This window comes from Formica exsecta, unplaced genomic scaffold (genome assembly GCF_003651465.1).
Source record: "Formica exsecta isolate Colony F162 unplaced genomic scaffold, ASM365146v1 scaffold81, whole genome shotgun sequence".
Classification (NCBI taxonomy): Eukaryota; Metazoa; Arthropoda; class Insecta; order Hymenoptera; family Formicidae; genus Formica; species Formica exsecta.
In genome coordinates, this window is record NW_021853581.1 from 461569 (window position 1) to 467937 (window position 6369).

The window sequence follows — 6369 nt, forward strand, 5'->3', positions numbered from 1 at the left end:
GCCAGATACAAAACTAAAGCGGACATGAACAATAACACATATAGAGAATAAAGTTTATCTCTATCACTTAGAGTGTGTAACTGCCTTTCTCTGGCCTCATACACTGGATCATTAATTTATTTATATTAGACAATATTATACAAAAGATACATGTAAAGGAAGAAACTAATCTAACTTAGAAGGCTTGTTAGAGCTACTATCGATTGCAGTAAGACTGCTGCCATCCGACTGACGATGAAACACTTTCTCAAGAAGTAAAGTTGAACATTTAATCGAAACATATATGTCACAGATCTTACATAATTGTATTTATTCTCATTTATTTCATTTCTTTATGCGATTATTACATATTTAACGCAATTGATTGTTTCTCTACTTGTGTTTTACGATATCGAAATATCGGAGAGAGAAAAGAAAAATTAGTCGCATATTGGACATTGTGATGTATGCTAACGCGAAGTAAAAGCACGATTTACAATTGTTGCCTGTTGTAATGTCCAGTAACTGAAAGATAATTGAACTGTAATGACTTACTCATATATAGCATTCTTTTCAATGAAGAATTAATATATCGTGTAAATCATTGTTCTAAGAGTTCCAGTTGACAGATATTTTATACGGATCTATTAAACCAGTATTTCAAACCAATGAAAAATAATTAGTTTTCTAATAATAATACAATACATTTTATGTGAATTTAGTACAGTGCTTAAGTCATTAATGCTCAGCGTATCTAACAAATATTTTTAGTGGAAATCCGTGTCATACTCACATGTGTATCATAATGTCTTAAAGTATGTAACTAAACCACAATCAAAGAAGTATGAACGATACTTAATGACTATTATCATAATAGCCACTATTAATAGCAGTAAATAAGTAGCCATTTTGAGGCAGTTTATATTATATTTAATTACACTGTATCGCTTTGGTCTCTCCGTTTTTACGATGGTATTATTATTTGTAGATAGAATCATAACTCTAGAATCGATCGAACCTCGAATCACTTATTTTTAAGTCTATTTTTTACAGTTACCGAGAATTAAATAGGCAATGCAATTGAAAAACACAACACACATAAACACACAGATGAGATCTGTAATTGCGTAATCGATGCGATCGTGATGGATAATTTGTCGTTTAATTTTTGTTATTTTTTGGATTATATGTATATTATATATACGACTACATTATACACGCTATATACACGATTACATTATCGAGTTTGACAACATAAATCCATATATGTGTATAAGTAAGTATTTTTATACAACCTCTTTTTAGCTTAAGTTTTTATTATTAGTGATTTGCGTTATAGATATAGCTGGAAACATTATGTAGTGAACTTTCCGATGTAATACTTTGCATGTGAGCTTACGGGCGTGCATAATTTTTTAATAAAAAAGAATAAAATAATTGTCGCGAAATACTCCACAAGAATATTTTTGTGAAATTATTCTATTTAATTTGGCCGTTTATATTCTGTATTACGTCGGAAAGATGAATGTTCTCGAGACCATTACATTCTTTCATATAAATTAGTTTTTTTTTCTAAGAGATCGGTAACATATATATAGTTGCTTGCCTATTTACGACGAAAATTTACGATGAAAATTTGCTTTAGTGTTTCGTAAATGATTTGTAGCGACAAACAATGCGATTGACTTGTAAAAGTTCAATTTTCTATAATTATAGATTCCGTAAGAGTAATAAATCTAAAATATGATTATATATTAGAGCTTTATAAGGATGATATATCAGGAGTGTGTGCCATATTACATTGAACCGCCGTCGCCGCTGACACTTGGATCGTTCTCCGTAAGACTCAGTTACTCAGTTTCCTCCTTCGCGCTAGTTGTCCGAAGCGCGCGATTCCAGTATTATACAATCGCGTATGCGAAAGCCTTCGACTGCATCCGTTTAACGGATCCTTAGATCCTTAAGCATCCTGTAGAATATAGTCACACTTATTATTACTACACAAATGTATATCTTGCGTTGTTCTCGAAAACTTGTATTCAAGATTCACTTTAACGCGTGTTAACGGCTATTGGTCCCTTATTGACATTAGAAGCGAAAAATTACGAGTTTTTTTTTCTTACGAAATATATTGAAGTAAATAAGTTTTCTTGTATCACTTGTCTTCGATAATATAAATTAGTAAAACACAAAAACTCCTTTTTTTCGTTATCCTGTATTAATAAATGGACGTATAATTCCATCTAAGAAAATGGAATTTACGAGGATTGACCAAGATTTATTGCTATTTATTAATTAACGAAACAAAAAGAGAGTTTTCGTAGTATTTTGTTAATCTATATTATCGAACACGAGTAGTCCTGTCTAAAAAAAAAACTTATTTATTTCGATGTATTAAAAAAAAAAAAAAAAAAAAAAAACTTATTCTCAAACTGATTTCTCGCTTCATAATTCAGTATAACATCGATAAGGGACCAAGAGTCTCTTAATACATATCCATTTTTCCCGAATACTTTGGCGCTCTTTCGCAATTCCTTTGTTAGTCTTCGTATTCGAAAGATAATAATGCTATCGTGTGTCTCAACGAAACCTCTTAACATCATATAACGAATTATCTTGTTGCACAGCGACTGTTAGTGCATGCTAAATGTTTCGAACATGAATATGTGCAATGAATTAGCATCACATTAGCAAATAGATTCGATCTTGCGGGATACGGCATTATTACGAATAAGCTTTGAATACGAAGACACCGATTTTAAAGAGCGACGATTTGTATTTGGATTTGTTGGAGAGCACTTGGTTATCGTTGTATGCGCGTTCTGAATGTGGGACGCCGAAGACGTGCGGATTCAGTGTAATACGGCGAAAGACACGCATGTGTACGCGAAAATACGACGCATATGCGCACATATATACATACACATACATGCATACACGCATACATACATGTGTACACAAAGTACAGAAGAGACATATAAATAAGAGACGAGAGGATCGAAGGAGATCCCGAACTCGTCTCGCGACTGTAATTACAATTCGCAAAAACATACCGTGCCGTTCGGTTTGTTGATCGTAACAAACCAGCTTTTATAATTCGCATGTAAGATCACCGTCAGGGTGTAAGATCTTAATAAAATCGGTTACGGGTGTCGTATTGTTATATAGAGAGGCACATAACGTGCATTACGACGGAAGAGAAAAAGAGAGTGAAAGAGAGAGAATGAGAGTAAGAAAGGGCGAGTAACAAAAAAAAAAAGTAATTATAGCGACAATGTTAAGTGTGTAATTTGAGAATGAGATTTTTGAGCGTAGATAGATAAGAGTTGCGTCGGAGAGAGAGAGAGAGAGAGAGAGAGAGAGAGAGAGAGAGAGACAGAGAGAGAGAGAGAGAGAAAGGAAGAAAGAGAATTTTTTTAGGCGCAACGAAGGAGATGTCTTGATGGTCATGTATCTGAAGTACTTTTGAAAGTAACCTTGACTTCCGAGAGCTAAAGATAAAAAAAAAGAGAGTGGTGAAAAGAGCGTGTGTGCCGAGGGAATATACTAAGTTTATTGCCGCGGTTCACATATTATCAGAGATAATAATTATCATTATTTTACTTTAATGATTAACATCCATATATGATTCGTATTCGGTCGTAAGAGATCCTTACTGAAGAAAAAAAAAAATCTAGACTTAATTATATAAAATTGTATAATTATATACGCGATATATACATATATATACATATACATATTGGATGAGTTGTCCAGTAAAATCCCAGCAACAAAGAATCGCGTGGAGCAGTCGTCCTCGCGATCCGGACGATGCACCGTATCCCCCTTCCCGTCCCCACCCCTCCTCATTCTATATATTTTGACGATCTTTTGATTTTGACCTTAATCTTGATGAGATACCCGAAGAATTTCATTACATGACGTTCTCGAAACAAAAAGCTGAGGGACTGTAATTCGAAACTCTGCGCATTTGTTGGCATTGTGACATTCATCAAGTATTGTTGTTTAATTTACGTAATTACTGTGTAAGCTGTATTTTAAGGGACGAGAAAAAAAAATGCTTATAATTTTAAGATCGTGTAACATGTGTTAGTGAAAGCATGCTTCTAAGTAGAGAGATAGGACAATGCTATAACAATAATTATAATTAAAATTAATTATGAATATAAGGCGCATTTAATAAGTGCAAAGTATTTCCTAATAAAAGTACTGCTAAAAAAATGTGCCCGCCTTTTTTTTTCTTTTATTATATCCCGAGTGTGTTAATGTTATATCGAAACGAGTCGTTGCCTCCTTTGTCTGTTTCAAGAAGACTATTATTACACTTTTTCTCGTAATGGGAAAAATATATACGTATTGTATATTTATATTTTTATAATAATAATAATATTAATAATATAATAATACATATATATTTAATATTATAATAATTTATTATTATAAGCAATTTTTTATTTATGTACGTTTGTTTAAAAAAATGAGATTGCATGAGTGCTGTCGAATTTTCTTCATATTTTCCAAATGATTCTGAAACAAGTTATTTTTTAAAGTAATTGCAAAGAGATATTTTTCCCAAGAAAAATTACTCCTTATCCCCTCGTCTCGTTGACTTTAATGTCATCACCGCAAATGCTCTCGACAGAATTTACGCGGTGTAACAAAGTGTCGAGGAAATTTAGAGAAATTCAGTTTAATTTCGGATCATAGGATCAGTGAACTTACCAAAAGGCGTAGTTGTAGACAACGGGAGTGAAAGAGAGAGAGAGTTGTTGCTCCGCTATTATACAGGGTGTTCCCAATTTAAATGTCAAAACTTTAGGAGTGTGTAGGGGACTGATAAACTAAGACAAAAAGTCCTTTAGAGATTTGCTCGTTTTTGCTTCGTTTTGAAGAAAATCGCACAAAATAAAACAAATAATTTTCACCAAAAAACTTAAAACAACACTAAAATTATTAGATTTATCAAAAAGTATTATAAAATAAAAATTGAAGAACATGGAATTAAAAAAAGAGAGTGAGTTGAAATCCTCGTGAGTTAAAATTATTAAGATATTATATAATTTAATATTCTTGATTGAAATATATCATATTTATTAGGATTCAGAATATATTTTGAATAAATTTGATGCTTATGATGAACTTATGATAGATTTGCGGATATATGTACTTATGAAATACTTGAAACAAGTAATATTTACTTGTATATAGTATGTATTTTTCTGTGTGCAGCAGAAACCAAGCAGGATCGGCACAATGCAGTTTCATGCCACATTGGCGGCAGAAACCGCGCAAGATCTGCGCGCGCGCAATCTGACGACAAATTGGCAACAGAAATGGAGCAGAATATGCGACGCACGTAGTAAGCCATTCTTAGAAAATCACAAGTCATCTTATTTCTTACGCATATTTTCAAAACATTTTGCAATTTCGCCAAATTGCGTTTTTATCGCGACTCTCGATTGTCACGAGTGTCGAGACAAAGCGCAAACCATTTTCAAAACAAACGCATGTGAGAAGAGCCGGGTCCTCGCGTATGGGATGAACACGATATGATGTTTGTCGGAAAATCGACAGGTGAGAAAAAAGTGTACTTTTTCGGGCCAAAAGACAAAAATTGCGTAGCAGACGGAGAGCATGCACACGCGTGCGCAAACTCCCGTATGAGGCAATGATGATGATGTTTGCCAGAATATGCGCGTTCTTTTGTGTTATTTTCGGGTGGCGAGTTGTGCCGTTTTATCGGAACCTTTAAATAGGACCGAATTACGACGAGAAAGACAGTATTCATGATATCGTTCTTCTACATGCTGGAGTACCGCACCATCTTCGATGTGAGTAAACAATAAGCGGGGAAATATCAAGTTCGCACACGATCGTCGTCGTCGGTCTTTCGTCGATCGTACTATCCGAGAATTAAGAGAAAAATTATAGTGACAGATAGTCGTCTAGAAGATATTCTCTCGGAATTAATTTCCCTGGCACGGTATGAGAATTTATGATTTATGTAAAATCGAAAAGTAAAGTGTTGAGAAATTATTTTCGGTTATATTTTTCGACTCTATAATTCCTGTCTGAATTTTCTAAAGAAATTGATATCAATAATATTTTACTAATAATTATTTAAAATAACTGAATAGTTTTCTTAAAATTAATGACTACTTTTTTAAAAAGTAATATAGAAAAATAATTATTCTCTTTTGTGCTAAATATAATTTCCTTAGAATAAACAACTTATGCCACATATTATTATTTCTGAAGTAGGTTACCCAAAATATCAAATAATTTATTTTGTCGTGCCATCGCTCCTTCATTCATCTTTTTTCGTGCGATTGTATTTTTTTTAAGCATTTTCTCCAATATAGTATACCTTTTCCCTCCAATTGCAATATA

At 33.0% G+C, this 6369-nt stretch overlaps 1 pseudogene; it reads left to right on the top strand.

Moving 5' to 3' along the window:
- The first annotated feature begins 5169 nt into the window (after nucleotides 1–5169).
- Nucleotides 5170–6369, top strand: part of LOC115244347 — an 11046-nt pseudogene continuing 9846 nt past the window's right edge.